Source organism: Haemaphysalis longicornis, unplaced genomic scaffold (assembly GCF_048455015.1).
Source record: "Haemaphysalis longicornis isolate Haplotype H1 unplaced genomic scaffold, Haemaphysalis longicornis Haplotype H1 scaffold_6, whole genome shotgun sequence".
Lineage (NCBI taxonomy): Eukaryota > Metazoa > Arthropoda > Arachnida > Ixodida > Ixodidae > Haemaphysalis > Haemaphysalis longicornis.
In genome coordinates, this window is record NW_027526407.1 from 134,606,838 (window position 1) to 134,633,569 (window position 26,732).

The 26,732-nt window shown below is 45.1% G+C and overlaps 1 pseudogene; it reads right to left on the minus strand.

Moving 5' to 3' along the window:
- Positions 1 to 19,297, minus strand: part of LOC144143256 (uncharacterized) — a 63,855-nt pseudogene extending 44,558 nt beyond the window's left edge.
- Positions 19,298 to 26,732: the final 7,435 nt, after the last annotated feature.

A 26,732-nucleotide genomic window follows, 5' to 3' on the forward strand; every position in this document is an offset into this window, starting at 1 on the left:
ACATGTCGTAGACACTCGAGTCACGACCCGGGGGTTAAAAAGAAGGTCCCCTTCACCCCGATTAGTCCGAATGGCGCTGGCTACCACCCCCAAGCACAGGAAACAAACATACCTAACATAAATACCCCATAAAGTGAATGGGAAAATCGCCCCGCCGGTAGCGTAGTGGTTATCGCACCAGACCGGTATTCTGGAGGTCGTGGGTTCGGATCCCACCTGGCGGGCATTTTTTCTTCACTTTCTTTCTTTCTTTCCAAATTCTTAATCTGTTTCAATGATCTACCACATCCTCCCCTTTGCTTTCCGAGGTTTTCTCGACTGCCTACCCTTATTTCTGTGTTATTTTCAACGAGCCCCTCATTTCCTATTCTGATTCGCTACATGCATAGCGAGGGCCTCGGTTCTGGCAGTCTTGTTGCCAAAGGGAGCTTAAGAGGGTTCAAAGCTGGTCGACCACTCTGGACATGTCGTAGACACTTGAGTCACGACCCGGGGGTTAAAAAGAAGGTCCCCTTCACCCCGATTAGTCCGAATGGCGCTGGCTACCACCCCCAAGCACAGGAAACAAACATACCTAACATAAATACCCCAGAAAGTGAATGGGAAAATCGCCCCGCCTGTAGCGTAGTGGTTATCGCACCAGACCGGTATTCTGGAGGTCGTGGGTTCGGATCCCACCTGGCGGGCATTTTTTCTTCACTTTCTTTCTTTCTTTCCAAATTCTTAATCTGTTTCAATGATCTACCACATCCTCCCCTTTGCTTTCCGAGGTTTTCTCGACTGCCTACCCTTATTTCTGTGTTATTTTCAACGAGCCCCTCATTTCCTATTCTGATTCGCTACATGCATAGCGAGGGCCTCGGTTCTGGCAGTCTTGTTGCCAAAGGGAGCTTAAGAGGGTTCAAAGCTGGTCGACCACTCTGGACATGTCGTAGACACTCGAGTCACGACCCGGGGGTTAAAAAGAAGGTCCCCTTCACCCCGATTAGTCCGAATGGCGCTGGCTACCACCCCCAAGCACAGGAAACAAACATACCTAACATAAATACCCCAGAAAGTGAATGGGAAAATCGCCCCGCCGGTAGCGTAGTGGTTATCGCACCAGACCGGTATTCTGGAGGTCGTGGGTTCGGATCCCACCTGGCGGGCATTTTTTCTTAACTTTCTTTCTTTCTTTCAAAATTCTTAATCTGTTTCAATGATCTACCACATCCTCCCCTTTGCTTTCCGAGGTTTTCTCGACTGCCTACCCTTATTTCTGTGTTATTTTCAACGAGCCCCTCATTTCCTATTCTGATTCGCTACATGCATAGCGAGGGCCTCGGTTCTGGCAGTCTTGTTGCCAAAGGGAGCTTAAGAGGGTTCAAAGCTGGTCGACCACTCTGGACATGTCGTAGACACTCGAGTCACGACCCGGGGGTTAAAAAGAAGGTCCCCTTCACCCCGATTAGTCCGAATGGCGCTGGCTACCACCCCCAAGCACAGGAAACAAACATACCTAACATAAATACCCCAGAAAGTGAATGGGAAAATCGCCCCGCCGGTAGCGTAGTGGTTATCGCACCAGACCGGTATTCTGGAGGTCGTGGGTTCGGATCCCACCTGGCGGGCATTTTTTCTTCACTTTCTTTCTTTCTTTCCAAATTCTTAATCTGTTTCAATGATCTACCACATCCTCCCCTTTGCTTTCCGAGGTTTTCTCGACTGCCTACCCTTATTTCTGTGTTATTTTCAACGAGCCCCTCATTTCCTATTCTGATTCGCTACATGCATAGCGAGGGCCTCGGTTCTGGCAGTCTTGTTGCCAAAGGGAGCTTAAGAGGGTTCAAAGCTGGTCGACCACTCTGGACATGTCGTAGACACTCGAGTCACGACCCGGGGGTTAAAAAGAAGGTCCCCTTCACCCCGATTAGTCCGAATGGCGCTGGCTACCACCCCCAAGCACAGGAAACAAACATACCTAACATAAATACCCCAGAAAGTGAATGGGAAAATCGCCCCGCCGGTAGCGTAGTGGTTATCGCACCAGACCGGTATTCTGGAGGTCGTGGGTTCGGATCCCACCTGGCGGGCATTTTTTCTTCACTTTCTTTCTTTCTTTCCAATTTCTTAATCTGTTTCAATGATCTACCACATCCTCCCCTTTGCTTTCCGAGGTTTTCTCGACTGCCTACCCTTATTTCTGTGTTATTTTCAACGAGCCCCTCATTTCCTATTCTGATTCGCTACATGCATAGCGAGGGCCTCGGTTCTGGCAGTCTTGTTGCCAAAGGGAGCTTAAGAGGGTTCAAAGCTGGTCGACCACTCTGGACTTGTCGTAGACACTCGAGTCACGACCCGGGGGTTAAAAAGAAGGTCCCCTTCACCCCGATTAGTCCGAATGGCGCTGGCTACCACCCCCAAGCACAGGAAACAAACATACCTAACATAAATACCCCAGAAAGTGAATGGGAAAATCGCCCCGCCGGTAGCGTAGTGGTTATCGCACCAGACCGGTATTCTGGAGGTCGTTGGTTCGGATCCCACCTGGCGGGCATTTTTTCTTCACTTTCTTTCTTTCTTTCCAAATTCTTAATCTGTTTCAATGATCTACCACATCCTCCCCTTTGCTTTCCGAGGTTTTCTCGACTGCCTACCCTTATTTCTGTGTTATTTTCAACGAGCCCCTCATTTCCTATTCTGATTCGCTACATGCATAGCGAGGGCCTCGGTTCTGGCAGTCTTGTTGCCAAAGGGAGCTTAAGAGGGTTCAAAGCTGGTCGACCACTCTGGACATGTCGTAGACACTCGAGTCACGACCCGGGGGTTAAAAAGAAGGTCCCCTTCACCCCGATTAGTCCGAATGGCGCTGGCTACCACCCCCAAGCACAGGAAACAAACATACCTAACATAAATACCCCAGAAAGTGAATGGGAAAATCGCCCCGCCGGTAGCGTAGTGGTTATCGCACCAGACCGGTATTCTGGAGGTCGTGGGTTCGGATCCCACCTGGCGGGCATTTTTTCTTCACTTTCTTTCTTTCTTTCCAAATTCTTAATCTGTTTCAATGATCTACCACATCCTCCCCTTTGCTTTCCGAGGTTTTCTCGACTGCCTACCCTTATTTCTGTGTTATTTTCAACGAGCCCCTCATTTCCTATTCTGATTCGCTACATGCATAGCGAGGGCCTCGGTTCTGGCAGTCTTGTTGCCAAAGGGAGCTTAAGAGGGTTCAAAGCTGGTCGACCACTCTGGACATGTCGTAGACACTCGAGTCACGACCCGGGGGTTAAAAAGAAGGTCCCCTTCACCCCGATTAGTCCGAATGGCGCTGGCTACCACCCCCAAGCACAGGAAACAAACATACCTAACATAAATACCCCAGAAAGTGAATGGGAAAATCGCCCCGCCGGTAGCGTAGTGGTTATCGCACCAGACCGGTATTCTGGAGGTCGTGGGTTCGGATCCCACCTGGCGGGCATTTTTTCTTCACTTTCTTTCTTTCTTTCCAATTTCTTAATCTGTTTCAATGATCTACCACATCCTCCCCTTTGCTTTCCGAGGTTTTCTCGACTGCCTACCCTTATTTCTGTGTTATTTTCAACGAGCCCCTCATTTCCTATTCTGATTCGCTACATGCATAGCGAGGGCCTCGGTTCTGGCAGTCTTGTTGCCAAAGGGAGCTTAAGAGGGTTCAAAGCTGGTCGACCACTCTGGACATGTCGTAGACACTCGAGTCACGACCCGGGGGTTAAAAAGAAGGTCCCCTTCACCCCGATTAGTCCGAATGGCGCTGGCTACCACCCCCAAGCACAGGAAACAAACATACCTAACATAAATACCCCAGAAAGTGAATGGGAAAATCGCCCCGCCGGTAGCGTAGTGGTTATCGCACCAGACCGGTATTCTGGAGGTCGTGGGTTCGGATCCCACCTGGCGGGCATTTTTTCTTCACTTTCTTTCTTTCTTTCCAAATTCTTAATCTGTTTCAATGATCTACCACATCCTCCCCTTTGCTTTCCGAGGTTTTCTCGACTGCCTACCCTTATTTCTGTGTTATTTTCAACGAGCCCCTCATTTCCTATTCTGATTCGCTACATGCATAGCGAGGGCCTCGGTTCTGGCAGTCTTGTTGCCAAAGGGAGCTTAAGAGGGTTCAAAGCTGGTCGACCACTCTGGACATGTCGTAGACACTCGAGTCACGACCCGGGGGTTAAAAAGAAGGTCCCCTTCACCCCGATTAGTCCGAATGGCGCTGGCTACCACCCCCAAGCACAGGAAACAAACATACCTAACATAAATACCCCAGAAAGTGAATGGGAAAATCGCCCCGCCGGTAGCGTAGTGGTTATCGCACCAGACCGGTATTCTGGAGGTCGTGGGTTCGGATCCCACCTGGCGGGCATTTTTTCTTCACTTTCTTTCTTTCTTTCCAAATTCTTAATCTGTTTCAATGATCTACCACATCCTCCCCTTTGCTTTCCGAGGTTTTCTCGACTGCCTACCCTTATTTCTGTGTTATTTTCAACGAGCCCCTCATTTCCTATTCTGATTCGCTACATGCATAGCGAGGGCCTCGGTTCTGGCAGTCTTGTTGCCAAAGGGAGCTTAAGAGGGTTCAAAGCTGGTCGACCACTCTGGACATGTCGTAGACACTCGAGTCACGACCCGGGGGTTAAAAAGAAGGTCCCCTTCACCCCGATTAGTCCGAATGGCGCTGGCTACCACCCCCAAGCACAGGAAACAAACATACCTAACATAAATACCCCAGAAAGTGAATGGGAAAAATGCCCCGCCGGTAGCGTAGTGGTTATCGCACCAGACCGGTATTCTGGAGGTCGTGGGTTCGGATCCCACCTGGCGGGCATTTTTTCTTCACTTTCTTTCTTTCTTTCCAAATTCTTAATCTGTTTCAATGATCTACCACATCCTCCCCTTTGCTTTCCGAGGTTTTCTCGACTGCCTACCCTTATTTCTGTGTTATTTTCAACGAGCCCCTCATTTCCTATTCTGATTCGCTACATATATATATATATATATATATATATATATATATATATATATATATATATATATATATATATATATTTATATATATATATTTATATATACATTTGTACGTGCATGCGTACATACCTATGCACACACACACACCTAAGCGTTTGCCCATACATGTTATTCTCGTTCTGATTTGTGGCTAGTATTTCTGTCTCGCCTTTTTTATTTCTTGAAAAAATATGCACCATCTGCCGAAATGTTTTAGTTCAAATTATTTGAATATTTTATTGTACAGTAGCGAGCTTGGAGGTTTTGCGATACATCACTTAGGTTCAGACTATAGAAACTGGCTAGTTGCTTTATATTTCGGCGACGTAAGATGTCCCAAGTAGGTGTTTTTACGGTAAAAAGATCCGCTAGTGCCTAACACCTACCCACCTATGCTGTAGCATTGGGGTTTAAAATACAGTTAACAAATAAGTTCTTCGACTTTCGCTAGTTAATCATAGTACACTTTCTACATCGGGGAAATTGCACTGAATCAAATATCATAAAAAGTCGCCTCAAAATCTTACGAGTCCTTGGCGAGTGCATGTGGTATCTTCTTCGGACGCCGCAGGTCGAGTTTGTCGTCTGCAAAGTAACCACAGATCAACGCCAGGGCAGTTTCATCTTTGCACAAAATTTCAATGCTGGCTTTTGTGATCATTTTTACTCTATATAATGATTTATTGAGGGACAATATATATTTCCCATTCAAACCGCTTACTATACACTTTATATTATAAAAGCTTTATTTGTTTAAAAAGAAAAACAGGGGCTCATATTTTTCTTACTGGCATGTGGATATTTGTGATTTGGAAAGAAGGAATTTGCAAACCAATTGTCACAAAAAACAATTATTTGACAAAAGCCCTATGACGACGGAACAGGTTTATTTTGTTTAAGTGTCGTTGTAAAAAAAGGCATGAAATATTTGTTTGAATAGTTCACAACGTCATAGTAAAACAGTTTCCTAAGAAATGCTATGAAACGGAATGAAGGGTTGATGAGGTGAGTGACCCACAAGGCGAACAATTTTAGAGCTATCGGTAACTGAAGCGACATAAACGCTATTTTAATGCGGTTGGTTTGTCTGACTAGTAATAATATCCAATCGCGCTTATGTTGAGGAGCGATATTAACGGTGCAGTTTTACTACATTTTCGGAGTTGTACCAATTTGCGCGGTGGTGCTTTTTTTTTCGCAACATCACCGTAGCAAAGGGACTTTCTTTTGAATGAGCTGCAAAACGTACAAAAATTTTTGATATTTAAAGTTGTAAGGTAAGACCCAAACCAATATATTACAAAAGTTAAAATCTTGCCATGTGTTTTAAGAAGCTACTCTTTATTTTAAAGCAAGTGGTACGTCACCTCCCGTCAGAACTATAGTGAAATATTATCAGTTTAAATTTAAAAATTGTAAATATGTAGTGTGTTTTCGCTTTGATACACTAATGTTGCGAGCTATCTTTACATCAGTTTTGGGGTTATATTTTTGTAACCTTAAAAAACTCAGCTTAAAACACTTTTAACACCTAGTATATTAGCTATTACGTATTAGCTTATAACCCTTATTAGCTTATAAAATTTATAAATAGCGAATTTCTTGAAGCAAACAAATACTTGCACTCACCCAGCCTCGATGAAAGCACCGTTTATCATCATGGCGATGATTAGAAGACACGCGAACCATGCGGTGGTCCTCATCTTGAAAGTAGAGCTGAGATTTTCTGATCAATGCCTTTCCAACTCGGTGAATTCTGAAAAGGGCACTGAAATTTTCTGTAGTGTCACAGAACTTAAATACTCTGCGCAGAGTATGGCAATAAGATTCGCTAGAAATATTTTATTGTTCTTATATTTTTGTATAGTGATATATTGTTCTTCTATTTCATTATTTTTATAAAATCGATATATTCACGGTGAAAAATCACAATCGAAAGAAAACAAGTGCAGAGTTTCTATTGTTTAACTCAGTGAAATCGAAGGGGTACAATGGCGATGAGAAATTGAGTTATTTTGCCAATCTATTTTTTAGTTAGAATGTCCGCACCCAAACGGAAAGAGACTGAGTGTTCAATATAAAATATTTTGCTTTGCGTTTTAGTGGATTAAACGTGCTTTGTGAATACCAGTGTAAAAATATACACAAACACACCTCCTGCAAAAATAACTGGAAACCCACTGTCAGACCCGCTAGGTTACTGAGAATGAGTAAGCGACAACCATCTCTGGCAAGAGCTAGAAATTTTACACAAAGGGGGAAAAATAAAAACATCCGTGTGTTGAGTAGCGGCCACGGTTAGGAATCTCGAGCGCTACAGCAACCCACACATTATTGCCGGGGTACTTTTTTTCTCTGTTTCCATCAAAAACCATCCTTATCTCCGCTTGTAAAACGGTTGATGTTAACGCTGGATTTGAATAGAAAAAATTGTTAACGACAGGCGAGAAATGCCTAGAACCAGCTTATGCGAAGCGTAAGGGAAATAAAAATTATCTTTGCAATTACCACAAACGTCAAACAAAATGTGTACTTAAGAACTTTTCTGTTGCATTTGTCTCCCGATTCAAACGAAAAGGTGCCTTCAGAATCTTTCGGACATACGAAGCTCACGTTTGCTTCCAAGGGCAAAGGTTATGTTCCTTGGGGGAACTTTTTGGTTTTTGGGAATTGCACTCTGACATGTTCGAGGGTGGCAATAATATTGCAGTGCAAAGAGTGTGATAATGTTTTACTTATATGTTTATTTACGTACTTTTAAAATTTTTATTTATCTGTTTGTTTATCTATTTATTTATTCATTTATTTGTTTATTTACCCCTAATGACCAGAGCTAATGATGATACGAGGGTAATACGTAGGAAGGGGGAGCATGTGCGTACATAAAAAACACAAGATAAATGGGAGCTAAAAAAATCTGAAATCCCAAATGTAGGAAACTCGAGCAGGACAAAGTCATCAAAAGGACACCACAATCGTAAGAACCAGGGAAGTAAGAAGAAGGCAAAAGAATATCAAGCAAGGACATAATAGGTCGCTGCCTTACTGAACGTGTTTAAAAGTTTTGTTATGTCAGCTTTAGTAGGAATGCGATATGGAAATTTATTTAAATTTATTATTCTGCGTGCAGTGAGTAAGTTTGCGGGCAAGGGCAAGTTATATGCTTAACTTTGTCGTAACGATCGCACTGTGGAAATGTAACAGTGTGTGACTGATATAGGTCCCGAAGACGCTCATACTGATAGCATTTATGAAAAATTAGTCTAAGCCGAAGCAATGCTACCGCGTCATACATCTTATGACATAAAAATATTATGATCTCTGAGTGATTATGACTGATACCTGACGTTAAATAGGCGGAAATCACCAATAAGTAGTTTGTAAAAAGATATCAACTTTCTGTAGATGGTAACTTTTGATTCCACGGCTCTCAGTATAATTTTAAAGGGGTTGTGAAGAAAATATACACGATTACTTCAACAATGCCAGCTTTGTCACAATACGAAAGTGCGAATTTTTCAACAAAGTTCAAAAGGAATAAAGACCATTCTGATGAAGTGAGAAGAATGAGGTGGAACTAGCCACCACTTTGAAGTGATTTCTTTATTAGGCCACAGATTATTGTTCGTGCGCTTTTATTGGAAGCTTTATATTTGCTTATCACACAATTGAATGCCACAATGATGCTACAGTTTTAAATACCATGTTTCTTCTGCTGGTCTATATTGTAATAACATTCCTAATACGAAAATCTAGTGCAAATTTCAGACGTGTTTTTCACTGGTTTCAGTTACAGAAATGTTTTGAGAGAAGATGGAACTGATAAGTTATAGCTGACTGGTTCTTTCTCAATAAAGCAAGCTGTTTGTTGATGTTACCATTAGAGAATGTTGATTTTAGGTCTTAGGAATAACGCTTCAGTTGAGTACATATTAAAAACACAAAAACCAGCTGAAGTTACAATTTTAGTGATCACTAAGATTTAGACATCTTAAAATGTAAGGTGACATACTAATTTGATTTTGAATTTCCCGCTTTGAACGGTGACCTCAGCTTTTTAGGCGGAGGAACAATACAATTACAGAAGAAAAGATACAATCCAAATATGAATATATTTCTTTTCGTGCATTACAACACCATTAAAACTACAAATCGGCAATATTCAAGGTTAAAACGCACAATAAAGTACCGCTCCACTCAATAAAAATAATCAATGCATTACACGCTTTAGGATGTCACAGAATGACAAAGAAAAATGGCGAGTGCAGTAGCAAAGATGCTTAAACCTGAATACCCGCCAAAAATGTGCAATGACATCCATAAACATGCACCAGTCACTTTAGCGTCAGCTAATTGACAATTTGGTACGACAAAATCACCGCTCTATTTTTATTTTAATATGCCCTACTTTCTCGCTCAAAATTTCTCAAACTCTCAGGAACCTAGCAAAAACACTTCAGGAAAGGTTTATTGGGCAAAAAGGAAGAAGTCAACGTGAAGGCGAAAACAGTAAAACTTGTTTCTCCGTTTCGGAATAATGTTTGGGAATTCGCTGTCAAATCTTACTCCCCATGCATTTCTATGCGATAGTTTCCATGGCTCAGGAAATTAGTAGCCCACGTGCGACACTTCAAACTGATCACAAAGCAAGTTTTCACCCCCAAGATTAGCTGCGCAAAAAATGTTACATCTCGTTAAATAACCAAAGAGCAGTCACTGTGAAAGTTACTGCCATGAGCGGAAAAGCTTCACTTGTGTGTTTATTTTTTTGTCTCCGCGCTTTTATATTCTCTTTTTGGGTGGGGTCATTCCCGATTTACGCAAACCCCACCCTGAAGTCACGGCTTTTATTTCAGCGTCGATCAGGACGTCGCTATAATTTTCTAAAAATAAACAGTTGAGCTTTCTTTTCCGAAAGTTATAGTTCCCGAGAGGCGATTTTACAGAGGAAAAAATATGATATAACGTCTGTGGAAGAACGTCCAGGAAGGTAAGAAAGGAGGCCGCCATCAGAGAAAAGCAGATATTATTACACTATGTACAGCGAACAGGGTGCTAAGCAGCCCTTTTCACGCCTCGCCTAGTCGTCTTCGTCTTCATCGCCTATGCACGTGCTGAGCTCAGTGTCGGCGTCATTCTCGTCGCCATCAAAAGTACCAACATTCACCCGCCCGACAGCAGTCCGTGCAAGCGAGATAAAAGTATTCGATGCAGGGACTATCAAAAAACATTCTTGTTCCATAACCTAGTTTTGGGGCGAAGATATTTGGTCACTCCGTATCATATCGAGCCGATGTCTGGTTCCGTCCTTTTTCTTGATCTTCGATCTTCGCTTTCTTCTGCTCTTTGCCTTTCGTTTAACCTTCGATCTCTCTTTTTCTATAATGGCTACGTCAGGAAATGACCCATAGGCATAATAGTTCGCGTTGTCAGCAATGCAAACTCAGTTTTTATGTACTTTCATTGACATATTGCGTTTGCAGCTAACGCAATGCCTTCGTGGTTTGTTCGAATTACGAATTGGTTTAGTGGCCTGCTGAATTTTCGACGTAGTAAGGAAAGCGGCTGTGCACTTCTTTGGTGTCTTTCTCGGACAAGTGTGCACCTTTGCGGCGTCGCTCAAACCGAAGACAAGGTGACCGGTCGTCGTGTTGTCCATGACATTATAAATATCGTATTCATTCCTGTCGGTGCCACAACTCTCTGACACTAGGGCATGCTTGTCTTGTTGTGATCACTTGATATTATCTGTTGCAGGTTCACCTACTTTTCCGCAGAGTTCATAGTTATCTCTCTGGCACGATTCGTTTTGCATACAATGTCCGGGAGATCTCATACCCGCATACGGACGTGCAGAAAAAGGTTCAAGCACTTCGGTCGTGGGTACATCGGCGGTGATACCTCCTGACGCCAGCTCCTCATCCAGGTTATTTTGTTCTGATGGCCTTGTAGCCCACATAGATTGCGGTTGTTCTTGCTGGGTTTCTGTGGTTTCTATCTGCTGCTGAGGTGGCATTCCCAGTATCATGGTGTCTTCCGTTCCAATCGAGGGAGGCACAGTCGTCTGGCGTAATCCAAGTGCCATCTCACCTAAGTTGTTCTTCATAGAAGTGTACGGTGTCGTTTCGGCTGGGGATGCAGGCATGGTTGAACCTTTTTAATGCCAATGACCTATTACGGGAATGGACATCGATATTGTTGTAGTAGTTTGTTGGCGAAGTGTTAATTCCAAAAAGGCGATAATCCTGTGCGTGTCTTTCACCAACTTTAGAGCATCGGCATCCAGCTTCTCGCCGATAGCAGCAAGTCGTCCTGCACCGTGCTGGAACCTCGCCATAGAAACAGCGGCCTCGACGTCTGTTGCTTTCCCAAGAGTGGTGGTCAATTCGGCGACAAGCTTCTGGTCGAAGTCTAGAAGGCTTCTCTGAGCAATCTGCAGCCTGTTCATCTGCCTCGACGCATCTTCCATTCTTTGGGGTGAGCATTGCAGTCGAAAGCGTGAATTCTGCTTAATGGCTCACTTCGTGCAGTCGCTTGACGTCCCGGGTTTTGACACCTTATACAAAAACCTCCAGGGAGGGAAGGAAGGTGGCGGTCGTCGGAGAAAAGCAGATATATTTACACTGTGTATGGCGAACCGTGTGCAAACTAGCCATTTGACGCCTACGTCTAGTCATCTTCGTCTTCATCGCCTATGCGCGTACTGAGCTCAGTGTCTGCGTCGTACCCGTCGTCATCGAAAGTTCTAACGTCCATTCTGTGGTATTCTTTCCGAGAAGTGGTTGGCATGGCAGTGTCACCATAGGGAATTGTGAGTGCTCGCCTAAAGAGCAGATAAGATGAGCGTTGGGAATTGATACTATATCAGCACCAATTTTACCTCCACGGAATCCGAACGTCCACCATGATAGAGTTGTGCAATCGTAGCGTTTCTGACACATCAACCGTTTTTGCTACTTTTGATATAAAAGTTCAACCCGTTTGGATAGCAATCAAGTGCTCTTGGTCCTGCTATCTATTCTTCATCACTGCACTGTCTTCATCGGTAACATCGGTGAAACATTATAACCTGTGCTCGCTAATATTGTTATGGCAGTCAGAATTTTAAACAGTATCATCGTCGTGGTCATCATAATCGTCGTCACTTATGCATAATAATCATCATCGTCTGAGACTGTTCAACGCCACGGGTAATCACCTTAAAAGTCGTCCAAACTCTCGCCTGTCAAATGGTGGAGCGTATGCTCAGGTCGCGCAGTGTCTCTCTCCTGCGAAATTTATCGAGCTCTGCTCGGGTCACCACCCACTTGAGAAAAATATGCCTATGATGCCCGAACTCGCACGGCCCTCCGCTATGTGTTCCCCGCAGAACGTCGTCATCTGCTGCCAGCGAGACAGTCCCCCCACCGCTGGCATTTTTGGCCACGCTGTAGACGACGAGCACACAGCTATACGACAGCCCGTGCATGTCCTCCGCTGAGAACGCCTCTTTTGTGAACTCAAGAGGGTCAGGAGCCCTCATTAGACCCTCAATGCCTTTAAATTCTGCCCGTCAGCAGGCGTTGTAACAACGTCTGCTGAAAAATAGTTGTTTTCTTCTTGTCGTTTAATATACTCCAGCGCAGCCTAAAACAGCGTAATGCTTATCGTCACTGTTACCTTTTTGGAGCCTCAGGGAGACATCTGACGATAAGGTTGTTTTTTAAATGCGGAGCATCTTATAGTCTGCGCATGTCCAGTGTCGGCGTCCGCACTCACACTGCGCAAGCGCACATCTCCTCCTTCTCTCTCTCCCACAGCTGCGCGATACTCCCGCCACTTCTCTCGTATAAGCTGCGTGCACTTCGCTTTTGTTTCTCCCGTGTTCTCGGTTCTGCTTTCGTGGCGCATGCTCGGCGCTTGCGCATCTCTCCTGCTCTCGTCTCCTCCGCTTTACCTTCACTGTAAATTGGGTAGCGCGCTGAGCGCGTTCAGTTCAGCGCTTGCTGCGCTTGACACCACTTCAGTCCATTCTTCCGATGAAATGTGATGGAAGCAACAGTCCCGTCAGTTAGCGGGTTGGCGCGAGCAAGCGTCAGCAGCACCCCAAAAATAACAGCAACGCTACGTCCACTGAAGACAAAGCTGGGCAGCCTAGGGCACGCGACGCTGAGCGCAAACGCTTGAAGCGAGCGGCGGACCCTGAGCTCGATCCTCGCGAATGCTCGGCGCTTCTGCATCTCTCCTTCAACCTTGAATGTAAATCGGGTAGCGCGCTGCGCACGCTCAGTTCAGCGCTTGCTGCGGTTGACTCGACTTCACTCCGTTCTTCCGATGAAGTGTGATGGAAGCAACAGTCCCGTCAGTTTGTGGGTTGGCGCGAGCAAGCATCAGCACCACCCCACAACCTAACAGAAACGATACGTCCACTGAAGACAAAGCTGCGCAGTACAGGGCACGGGACGTTGAGCGGAACACAACGAAAATATAACGGAACCCCAAGATTCCCCGCATCGACTCACCGCATCGACTCATCGACCCACTCATCCCCGCATCGACTCACCGCTTGCTGAGGCAGAAGCGGTTGTGGTGACAACCTCTTCTGTAGGGACCGGTACCGCTCCCGTCTCTGCCCCCGTCGTCCAGTGCGTTGGAGGGTGCCGACCGGATGGACACCGCGGGCGCCGCATCGGCTCCCACCGCCACCGCACCTCCCGTGCCACCTCTGGTGCCCCGGACGCCCTCGGCGGTGGCTGCTCAAACGAAGGGCTCCCGAAAGGGGGCCAAGTCCGGGGGGCGTGGTCCGCCGGGCACCCTTCTGGCATCAGACGAGGAGATGAATGTCACGCCATTCCTGCCTGCAACGCACCGCAAGGAGCGGCCTCCGATGTCCAAGCCGACAGAAAAGCCTAAAAATCCTAGAATAACAGCCCCGAAAGACGACACATAAACAAACACACACACACACTCCAGTTATTCTTAAATTTAAATAATGGGAAGAGAAAACATCATCCAATGGAACTGCAGAGGCCTCCTTAAAAATCTCGACGATGTGTATGAGATTCTGCATGCCAGTCAGCCAAGTATCATGTGTCTCCAGGAAACCCACCTCAATTCTAAACAAACAAATTTCTTAAATAGGTACATGGTATTCAGAAAGGAGAGAGTTGGCTGCACACACTCTTCAGAAGGTGTGGCAATTGTCGCCCGGAAATCCTTAAACTGCCACCCTGTCACTCTGAACACTGTCCTTGAGGCTGTAGCAATCCGTACGATAATATTTATTAGGTTGATAACGGTATGCTCTATTTACATTCCTCCTGATCATGCACTTTCGAGCTCTGATTTCGAGGCGCTGGTCGACCAGCTGCCCGAACCATACATCCTAAAAGGCGACCTTAATGCGCACAACTCTTTCGGGGTCTCCTCCAGAACGAATTCCCGAGGTGGCCTGATAGAGAAATTCCTTACATCCTCCGGAGCATGCCTTTTCAACAAAAAACAGCCTACATACCATAACTTAGGACCAATACATACTCGCATCTTGACTTGGCTATTGGTTCCGTAGTTCTCTTTCCATGTCTTGAGTGGGGTGTGGGCACAGACCCATATGGTAGTGACCATTTCCCCACTTCATTAACGTATATAGGTATAGGCCCGAGCATCCATCTTCCCATAAAAGGTTTAATGAATCAACAGCAAACGGGAGCACATTCACACAAAGATCTCAACTACACCACACATCCATAAAACACCTACACGTGGACGAAGCAGCCCAACTCGTCACGGCACACATACTCGGCGCCGCAGAAAAGTGCATGCCCCAGGCCTCCAGTGCGTCCTGCAACCCAAGGAGGCCCTGGTGGAACGAGGACTGTAGGCGGGCGCGAGAGGCCCAGAACAAGGCGTGGGGTGTCCTTCGCCGGTACCCCACGTCGGATAACCTGATCACGTTTAAACGGGCAAAGGCCTTTGCAAAGCGTGTGCGTCGTTAGGCGAAAAGGGAGAGTTGGCGCGCTTTCTTTACATCCATTAACTCATACACAGACACTCACAAGGTATGAACAAGAATACGTAAACTTAATGGACAACATACACATAGCCTGCCCCTGCTCAGTACAACAGGGGACACACTCGAGGACCAGGCTAACACACTTGCACAACACTTCCAACTCGTTTCCAGCACTGCACTTTACACAAACCCTTTCCTGAGACATAAAACCGCTTGTGAAAAGAAGTCCTTACATGATAATAACAGGTCAAAATCTGGTTACAATTCTGAATTTACACTCTATGAACTAAGGGCTGCCCTGAGCACATGTAAACCTTGAGATCCTGGCGCAGATCAGGTTACATACACCATGATACAACACTCACACCCTGATACTCTTGAAACACTCCTACACCTATACAACAACATATGGCTTTCGGGGCACATTCCAAAATCCTGGAGGGAGGCTATTGTAGAAGCTTTCCTGAAGGAGGTTAAGGACCCTTCTTCTCCCACCAGTTATCGACCCATCGCCCTCACAAGCTGCCTGTGCAAGCTTCTCGAGAAGATGATTAACAGGAGGCTCGTGTACTTCTTAGAGTAGAATTGTCTTCTCGAGAGCTGCCAGGCTGGCTTCAGGGTGGGGCGATCCACAAACGACCAACTCGTCGCCATGGAGTCGTATATAAAGGATGCCTTTGTCCACAAACAGTGTTGTGCTACGGTCTTTTTTGATCTTGAGAAAGCCTACGACACCGTTTGGCGATACGGGATACTTAGCGACCTGAAATCATTCGGTGTTTCGGGCAATATGTTTAACACTCTTTATAGCTACCTGGCAGAACGAACCTATTGTGTACGAGTTGGTACTGCCCTTTCAAATGTTTTTGAACTCATGTTTTTGAAATGTTTTTGAAATGTTTGATGAACTCAATTCGAAAGGCGTTGCCACGAACCATTTCCTGTACTATGTATGTAGATGATGTCCAAATATCTTTCAAGTCGTGTAATATGTCAATTTGCGAACGCGAAGTCCAACTTGGTGTTAATAAGCTAGCTGGCTGGGCTGATCAAAACTGTTTTAAGCCAAACCCAGTCAAGAGCACTTGTGTTGTGTTCTCCAAAAGGCGTGGGATCAGGCCAGATGCAGACATCAAACTAAATGTTGTCTCGATTCCGGCCAAAAAAGAACACAAGTTCCTAGGTATAGTCCTTGATGAAAAACTTTCCTTTATCCCTCATATCAACAACTAAAACAAAAATGTATTAAAACACTGAGTATTCTAAAGGTCTTGTCGCATCACTCGTACGGTGCTGACAAACAACTTCTGCTGCGAGTGTTTACCTGCTTGGTAGGCTCGAGGTTAGACTATGGGAGTGATTTGTATGAATCAGGAAGGGAAACTGCTTTGAAAATTCTCGACCCAGTGCAGCACTTGGGCCATCGACTTGTGGCTGGTGCTTTCCGGACTAGCCCCGTGCAAAGTATGTACGACGAGTGTGACAGATGGTGCCTAGGGTACCAGCGCGAGTATGTCGATTTGCTATAAGCTTTTAAAGTTTCATCAATGTCTCACCGCCCCATTAGGTCTATAATGAACGATAAATCTACATCCCAACTGTTTTTAAATAATCCATCTATTTCTGCGCCTTTCTCGCTCAGGGCGAGGAAGAAAGCCTCTGAACATTCTGTCTCGTTTTTATACACTTTTACAACATCTCTCATTGATTCTATAGCCCCATGGCATCTTCGCCATGTATTGTGTGATTTGTCATTTACGCAATTTAAGAAACACACGGTGCCCACAACTGCCGTTTTGCAGCATTTCAAGTATCTCCAGGCGAAATATGGGGCAACGGAATTTTTTACTAATGCTTCAAAAACATCCATAGCGGTGTCTTGTGCTGCACACGGACCCAAATTCAGTGCTTGTAAAACCATGAATGTTAATTCTAGCATTTTTACAGCGGAGGCATATCGTATACTCCTTGTTTTAAATCACATCAATGAACATAATATTGTAAACTCCATCATTTTCACAGAATCACTAAGCGTCATGCGTACATTATCATCCCAAAGGTCTTCCAAAAAAACATTGTCGATCTGGTTTTTAAATCTTTGATGTCGGCTTATGCGCCAGGTCTGAATTTTTCCATCTGCTGGGTTCCAGGCCACGCTGGCATCGCGGGCAATGAGTTTGCTGATGAAATAGCCGCTGCTGCTGCACTGAGAAACATTCTAGACATAGCAACAGTACCGTACACTGACATGAAACCAGTCATCAGACAACACCTACGTAAAACATAGCAAACACACTGGAGTGACAATCAGACAACAAGCTACATGTAATAAAGCCACACCTGGTACGATACACAACTGACTCACCAAACAGACACACCGAATTAACCCTAGCAAGGTTACGGATAGGCCACACACATGCAACACACTCGCACTTGCTCACTGGATCTCCAAGACCCATGTGCAGCAGGTGCGGAGAGGGCCTATCCGTAATCCACGCACTCATCCAATGCAAGGCACGTGACACAACACGATGCAAACACTTCCCACAACTATTCAGAGAACACGTTCTGTTTAACCCATTTTTCTTTCTAGGAGTCGAGCCCATGTTTTCCACCACGCTTGTTTTTAAGTTTCTCACAGATGTCAATTTTTTACATCTCATCTCTTATCATGCATCATGACAACCTGGCCCTTTACACCAGTCATCTTCATTACCTTGTTTTAGTTTGTGTATGTTTACTGAAACCCTCTACTTTTACTTTCACATTGCTGTCATCAAATCACTTTTGTTTGGCGCTCTTTGCCCTTAGCTGGCCTTGCGTCATTAAAATCCAGATATCATCATCATCATCGTTTGGAAGAATTGGAGAAGTAATGCAGTGAACCTCATTATTTCTGCCAGCGTAGCCGCTGTTTCACAGTGAAATTCCCTAATTAGAGCTGAAACTCCATCAATCTTCGGACCAGTGTTTGCGTCCAAATCCCCTGCACAAGAGCGCAGTACCGCAAAACACGTGTTTTTGGAGCAATGATGAAGGTCCCAGACATACAGTGCGCAAAACGATTGGCGTAGCAGAAAAGTAAGCACTGATATGGTTTGTGTGCCCTCGGCAAGAGACAAATATACCAATCCGTGCACGATGCGTCGACAAGTCTACACCCATGACTCTTCTTTAGACCCAAAAAGAAAAAAAAACAGCCAAAAGTTGTGATCACCAGCGGCCAGCCATTGGCTGTTGTAACAAGGCAAGAGAACGGGCAAACCGACATGCCTATCTAGAACATCAAAAAGTCGACTTAGCCATACACGACAACAGCCGCGATTTCCAGGGACATGTGCCAGAGTTTCTTTTTAAAGGGTCCGGTGGCGCTGAATTTGGTGTGACGTCAGAGGGTGGGGTGAATGACGTCCTTCATGGATGATTACGGGGCTGGTGTCAATCAGTGGTTACCACGGGCGGCCAGGAAGGATTAAGCGGCCCAAGGAAAGGGTTGCTAGAACATCAAAAATTCTACTTAGCTATGTCAGCCAACAGCTGCGAAACCGTGATGGTGTCAATCTTCCGCCGTTATGTTGCCAAAAGGGTGGCGTAGGGAGCTACGCATGTTATTCTCGACATTGCGAAGTTTTGAACCAGACGCAGCATGTCCTGTTCCTTCATGCCATGATTTTGGCTCGTAACCCGGCAAAAGCATCCTGCCGATTCGGGGAGTCATGTTTTCTGTTAGTTGGGTGTTTTTGCAATCTGCGCTATATAGCACGCCGAGAATTGTTATGGTTGGGGCGGGATTGATCTTAGTCCCATCCAACGTGATAATGATGTTTGTGGTTGTATCTCGGTCGCTTTTTTCACCATCACAAGCTCTGAATTCTCAGGCGCACAGGTGAGATTTCAAGTTTTGGCGCAGGCATTCACCACGTCTGCATTCCGTTAAAGGCGGTTCGTTTGCTCACGCAGGTAGTGATATTGTCGGCGTAAACGCCATGCCTAATGTGTGGGAGTTTGCACAACTCTTTTGGCAGGGTTATCAGGGCTATATTGACAGTATTGGATACAGGACAACGCCTTGTGGCGTACCCCTACTTCCGCTTGTCAAGGGGCCGGATCGCAGGTCGCTCACTTTATGACAGCTTTTCGGTCTGTAAAGAAGTCGTGAGCGTATCCGTACATTTTTTCGCCGAAGCTGAGGAGACTGAGGTTTGTTAGGATGGCGGCGTGAGCCAGGTTGTTGAAGGCCCCCTCGGGGCCTAACGTGATGATGGCCTTCGGCGTGGTCATGCTGGCCGATCGAAGATGGCAGTTTTCACTTGCATGAGAAGTTTTTGTTGAAAGGTGCCGACGAAACTCGAACATCGCATGTGGCACTGGTTCAGTTCTTTCCAAATATCTTCGCAGCCTGTCTAAAACTACGTGCTCCCTGACCTGCCGGACGCAGGAAGTGAGGGAGATTGAGCGGAGGGTGTCAAAGCGTGATGTCTTGCCAAGTTTTGCTAGATATCTAACCTCTGCCTTCTTCCATGCAGTCCGCAGAATTCTGGCGTTCCAGCAATCATTCATGTAGGAGGTCATAACCCTGATGGAATCGTCGTCGAGGCTTGCAGGGCTTTGTTGGTTATTTATTCCATACCCGGTGAGGTGCTCCGCCGGATCTTAGCAAGGGCCGCCCGCACCTCAGCCCTTGTAATTGGGTTATCAAAAGCGGAATTCGGAGATCGGTGTATGTCGGTGCCCCATCATTGATGGTGGCAGGAAAATATTGGTCGTTTAAGGTACAAATGAGGTCTTCTTCAGTGCCTGGGTAATAATGTATAATGGTCCGCATAAACTTCCTGTTTCTCGCCTGCTTTTGACGGGGCCTATAAAGCATCTAAGAAGGTTTTGTGTTTTGGAAGTGGTAATTCGTCAATTAATGCTGTCACACATTTCAAACCTTTTCTGGAGGCTGAAGTTGACCGTGGACTGGACCGCTTTCTTTTTTAATTTGGTGATTCTGAAGCGAAGCTTCCTGTTATGTCTGTGCTTCCTCCATCTCTGGATTAGGCTGCGCCGGGATTCTCAGAGATAAAGCAAAAGATAGTATACCACCGGTGGTTGATCAGACATTTGAATTTTCTTCATTACATGCATAATGTCATTTCATAGTTCACAATGTCGTTACATGATGCATAATGTCGTTACATAGTTCTTCATTCCAATGGAGTATATCTTGTATCGTCTTGGTCTCTGCTTGACTTCTCTTTTTCCTTATCGCGTCCTAGTTGATGATTTTCCCTTCTATTTTTCTTCTGTAGTACGGTCCGTATACTTTGGTTTCGTTAGTCGTCGGACCACTGCCCAAGTTTCCTTTACGGCTAATCTAGATGACATTGTGGAGGCTTGCTGTTCACGTGAGATAAGGTATCTGTCATTGTGGTGTTGCCGTTCCCATTAGGCGTGAATGGGTAAATAATAAGGATGGGATTCTCTTTGTGTATGATATTGGAAAGTTATCTGCCTCGTTTGGTTTTGTAAGTGTAGCCCCAGGCTTGATGCGCTACGTTACGTTCCCTTACAATGACAATGGTGCTAGAGCCCAAGAGATTCATTTCCACGCGAATGATGTCCGCTAGCCGCGGGGCCTTGCTTTTCGGCAAGCAATCAGAGTGAAAATACTTTGAGAATTTTTCAGGTATTGTAGAAGTTCTGTTAGGATATTATAATGAGTTCTTGTTGTCAGATGGTAAGTACATTCCGCTCTCTTCTTGACCACGTGGTTGATCGTATGAATATGGTTTATTGTTTAATAGCCTGTACAAAACCCAGCTTGGTCATTTGGTCGACTAATATCTAAGGTGGGATTAGTTTTGTTACCGGTTACCTTGGTAAGTGCGTTGTAGACGATATACAGTAAGCTGATCAGCCCGTAATTTACCAAATCACGCATGTCACATTTTTATGATTAAGATGCTGTTGGCGTACTATCAATTTTCCGGTAGACACGCGGTTATTAGGCATTGCGTTTTTCTAGTTAAATTTTCCCGTGATCCTTCAACATTATTGAAGTTATCTGATCGTCACCTGGTGCGTTATTGCCTTCATATCTTTCAAAGCCTTCTTTACTTTTTCTCTCATTACTGATGAGATGTCTGTCTATTACTAGATGTCTATTGCTAATTGGATGTTTGAAGTTTCTTTCTTAGCGTTAGCTCATTCATCGGGGCCTTTCGTACTAGCTTGTTCCGATCACTCATCACATCTGCCTTACTTCGAGATCGTACCATACGGTGGTCACTACACCTTACTCTTCAGAGCACTTCAACCTCCTGCACAATGCCAGGGCTATCGCATGAAATGAAGTGTATTTAATATTATGATCCCCATTCAGGCTGCTTCGCGTCCACGTCCGGCTCCCCCGCTTGAAGAAGAAGGTATCCATGATGGTAGATTATTCAGTTTTGTGAAATCTACTAATAAATCCCCTTTGGTATTTCTACCTTTTGGTTATGAGACAGTAATACACCCTCACCCTGTCATGCATTGGTTCTATCCCACGTTGAGGCCACATAGCAAAGAGCACCCGCTCAACCTTGGAGTGTGTCGCTATTGACAGATCATCGGGCTCATTTATCAGGACTTCCGGCGACGCCTTCAGGATACTAATAGGAGCCTTTTTGCTTGCGCAGCTATTGCACTTGGTTGTGCTACCCGTGCTTCATCTGCGCTTTATCATCTGCTGTAGTGCTTGCAATAACAGTAGTGGTAGTAAACATATTTTCCATCATCAACGTCATCATCCTCGTCGTCATTACGTACTCATATTCCATATCATCTCGTCGCGTTTTTTCACAGTCCGCATGCCCAAATAAAACGCCATACCAACTCTCGTCTCCAATACACATCTGTTATAAACAAGGAAGTTTTGTCTGTTAAATGCATCATTATAATTGTAAGAGTGTGACCCGCGGGAAACTCTATCCTTGAATGCTGCCGCTTCGGCGCTTGGTAGCAGGATGGCACCTGCAATACTGAGGACATCTTTGCCTCCCTGTAGCGTATGTGCATGTGTTCACACAACCAAGACGTAACGTAGTCCGAATACCTCTAACCTAATTCGTTCAAGGATGGCGAATAATCATCGCAAACGTTTTAACAGGCTAACACAATTCATTGGCTTCTTGATCGAGCAATATATTGTGGTGGCTATGCGTTGCACAAAAATAGGTAAAGTGCATGCAGTGCGGAGCAAACAAGCTGCTGCCTTTGCGGGTGGACGCAACAAACTTCAACAGGTTGGCCACATTACAGCAGAAAATTGTTCTCCCAGAACAATATTCTCTAAATATAAACATTAAAACCGAAACACTTCTGGCTCCCAAGGACGAGAAATTTTTGAAATCAACAAGGAACTCCGTGACATAACCAATGAGCAAATCGCAAACCCTGGAATATTACTTGATAACCTCTATGGTTTAGAGAAGCTATTCATTAACCTTGCTTGGTCACCACCCTGCGGTGTCATGCGAATGTTTTGAAGTGTGTTTTTTTAGAGACTTTGGAAATATAGGTGATGCTATTTGTGGATTATGTAGAGAACGAAACCAATTCATTGCAGGGCGCTCCAAAGACGCCCACCTATTATATAGCGAGGATGTTTTTTCCCCGCTATTTTATTTGTATATGCTTGTTTATGTAAATAAAACTGAACTTTTTAGAGGTTTTCACTGTAAAACAGCATAAGCCTACTTGCCCTCTTCTCCCGACCCGCATTTTCATTTTTGTGAAACCGCTTTACTCGGCACTGCTCTGGGTGCCTCCTCGCAACCACCGACCCCTCTTCCTCAACTGTTTTTCTCCTTGCCATCATCAATGCATCTTTCACAAGTTCCGTATTCGGCTGTCAACGGCTATTAGTGAGGTGATAAGATGATTGCGTAGAGTTGCAGTCAGGAGTTGATAGGATGATTGCTGAAGGGCAGAAAGCCACCAGTGTGGAACATTGGCGGGATTTGTTTTCGCCTCAAAATCGAGCAGTCTGATGTGGTGCGAGTCCCTCTCTTGTTGTTTAGATACAGGCCGGTTGGTGAGCCGAAGAGGAATTATCTCTAGCAGATAATTGCTCCTCAGTTTGATACGCTTTCTGAGCGACATTTTGACATGCGCATGTTACGCCGAAATATGCACACATAACTAGTTAAAGATTTATGCCTTTTCCGAAAGAGATGTGGAAGAAGGGGCCCGGCACAACCAGCTTGGCGTGGTGCAACTACCGTGGCACTGCAGTTGTGTTTGTGGGGATAAATTGTAGTGGAAATGTAATAGCGCTACACGCCCTGTTACTATCCTCCGTAGTCACGCATTTTGGGTCTTGGTTAGTGTGTAACATCGGCAGTAAGATGCCTATTACTGGTGAGGAAAAGCGCGGGTCACATGTTTGCCCGCAGAAACCAAATGCTCGAGGTTTTCGTGGATATTTGCAATTTGTAACCGACGCATGTTGTTCGCTTGGATTACCAAGAGCGGGAATTGAAGAAGGTTTTGTTTTTTAATTGGGGTGCGAATGGGCCATTGCTGCGGCCTGTGGGGCCGCAAGTACTATCTCACTGAGTAGCTGAAATTCCTCCAGGAAGAATAGCAAAGTGCCCGCTTGGTAATTATGCATGTCAACGAGCTTTTAAAGTGGCATTTTCGCCGGTTTTCTTCACTTCCAAGCACGTGATCATAAAAGGATGCCGTTTTATACGTGCACGGCTTTGGAAAGACAGCGTCCCTGCACAGCTATAGCTTTGATACCCTTACTGATAAAATGTCTGCTTTGCTGGCGGGAGGTTTAAATGTGAAAGTCAAACGGCGCAATGCGACATGTACCGTGTTCTAACAGTGGTCGAGAGGATGTAATAAGAATAATAAGAATCTTTATTTCAAATCAGTGAATACATATTCGGGGCAGCCAAAGCCAAAAAAAGACTTATGGGGCCGTGCCCGGCATTTGCTGCTCATTATGGACACCGCAATACAACTATTGTTGTTTAAAAAAAAGAAAATAGGAAAATGAAATAAAGAATTAAAAATAAAAAAGCAGGTACAAAAAACAGAGTCTGGGAATAAAACAAGCACCAGAAAATACATTCCACAGCTTCCCCCATTCAACATTCAACAAGGTAAAACAAAAATGGCGTCTCTAACTTGAGCACGAGAGGTAAAGCAAAACAGTTCCGAGGGAAGGGAGTTGAGGATAGAAGAGACATAGAAAGTATGCACCCGCTCACCATATTTGTTGCGAAAACTCGGCACAACAAAGCAATCTCGCTGGTGGAGGTCAGGGTACGGCGTGTATAATATCACCGTTCGTTTGACCAAATATATTTTAACACCACAGTTTGCTTAAACAACACAAGAAATCGGGCATCCTTGACAATTCAAAAACGTCTGCATGCGAATCAAGCGATGCACCGTTCATTACAGATGTAAGAACAGATTTCAATGCATAGTTAATTTTGTTTTTCCAGAAGATGGTACAGAAGGAAAAACTGCCAATTCAATACCGCAAGACGCTGTAAGCAAGTGCATGATATATTTGTTTGCGTATGTACACCGGACATAATGATTTAATAAAACACAGGAGACAGCAACCTTTTTAGTTCGGTAGATACATACGCTGCATGGCTATTCCATGACTTATCAGAATCAAACGATAAACCTAAGTACTTTACGGTAGATTGTTGTTCAACAGGTGTACATGCACATTGGACACAAATACCAGTATGAAAATAAATTGGAACGTGGTGAGGAATGAGCTTAGCTGGAATATGGAAACAAACTAGCTGAGACTTATTGTTGTTTATTGTAATTAGATTATCGCTGTACCACCGCATTACTTGCATACAGTCATGCTGCAGGTATTCTGTGGCTAGTTCAAAGTTATTATGTCTGGATAGAAGTGCCGTGTCATCCGCATATTGGAACACTCAGCAATAAGTAGAAAATCTACCGACGTCGTTAACGTATATACTAAAATAAGAGCAAGAACAGACCCCTGGGGGACGCCTGAGGTTAATTGTTGTGAATTGCTCTTGCTCGAACGCAACACAACAATTTGAGAACGATTGGATCGTTACTGGGTAATTCAGGATAGAAACGGGCCTCTGAAACCATACTGGAAAAGTTTATCAGATAAAACGGAGAGATTACCGTATAAACCGGAATATAGGTCGAGTTTTTTTCCAAAAAAATCCGCACAAAAGTCACCCCTCGTCTTATATAGCGGTCATTGGCAGAATGTAAATCGTTGTCTGGCAACAATGTGCAAGCGCAGTCCGTCGCCATTGCCATTCGTGTCGGACTGCTCTCTCGCACTATCAGGCTTTTATTTGATTTCGCTTTTCTCTAGTTTTTCGTCTTTTACTCGTCTATTACGCGTGCGTGCATACATGTCTGTACGTATCTGTTCCGAGATGAGGGGCGGCAGTTGACGCCAGTTCACCGCAGCGTTTAAGCTGACGGCGATTGAGTCACCGAGCAGAATGGGAATATGGCGGCGCAACGCCAGTTAGGCGTTTCGGAGAAAAGTGTGCGGTACTGGCGGAGCCAAAAAGCCAAGCTGTGCGCGTGCAACCCCCGAAACTGATCGTTCCGTGGACGTCAAGCGGTCCACCCCGAGTTGGAGAACAAAGTGGCGGACTTCGTCCGGGAACTTCGCTCACGATCGCTCCGGAGGCCATGCGCGGACCGGCTCCGCGAACTGTACAATGAGTGGATAGCCGGCGACAACAAAAAGAACTATACGGGCCGGTTGCGACCTTGTCAAGCTGGGTGTCCTTCTCTGGGCAGTCGCTGCCCGACGACATGGGTACACGAGCGTTCAGGAAGTGCTTCATCAGCAACGCGCCTGATGGCATGGAAGATGACTGCGAAGCAGTCATCTTTGGACGACTCTGAGAGCTCGGACGAGTGACTTCGGCAGGCATAGTGAGTGGCAGTGACAGACGGGCGTCGAAAATAAATATAGACATTGTGAGTGCGCTTCTGTGCCGAATTATTTTTTTTGTCAACTTTTCCCACCTCAGGGTACGGGGTCGACCTATATTCCCACTCGACCTATAATCCGGTTTATACGGTATATAATCGAATGCCTTGGAGGCATTCAGAACATGGCACAGGCAAATTCTTTGTGTTTTAAAGCATTGTTTAGAAGATCAGAAACATCTTCTAGAGGTTTCTGTGTTCCACACCCTCTGACAAAACCGAATTGGTTGGGTGAGACGACATCATGTGCATCAAGGAAACTCAGCATGACTGTTGCAATGTGTTTTACTAAAATACGCGGAAAGGTAGGAAGAATTCAAATTTCCCGATAGTTTGTAACGACATTTTCTACGCCAGTTCTGTACAATGGGGGGAGAACAGCCTTTTTTAGGCAAAAACGTACAATTTGTGATTCAATGACATTGTTGAATATAGCGAGTAATACATGTTTAAGACGCTCAAATTTCCTAGAGAGAACTGCCACATAAATATCGTCAATTCCTGCAGCTATATTTCTTATGAAGCTGAATAAGATGCAGCGCGGATCATCTTGTACAGGGTGGTAAAAAAGCTGATTCAGATATCGACTGCAGCCTGCTAGCGGGGTGGCAATGCGCATGTGTTGCTTGGCCAGCGGACGAATAAAATCATTCAATTGGTCAGCGAGTGTGATAGAAGGAGCACCGAAGTTTCCGACGACGGTAGCGCATGT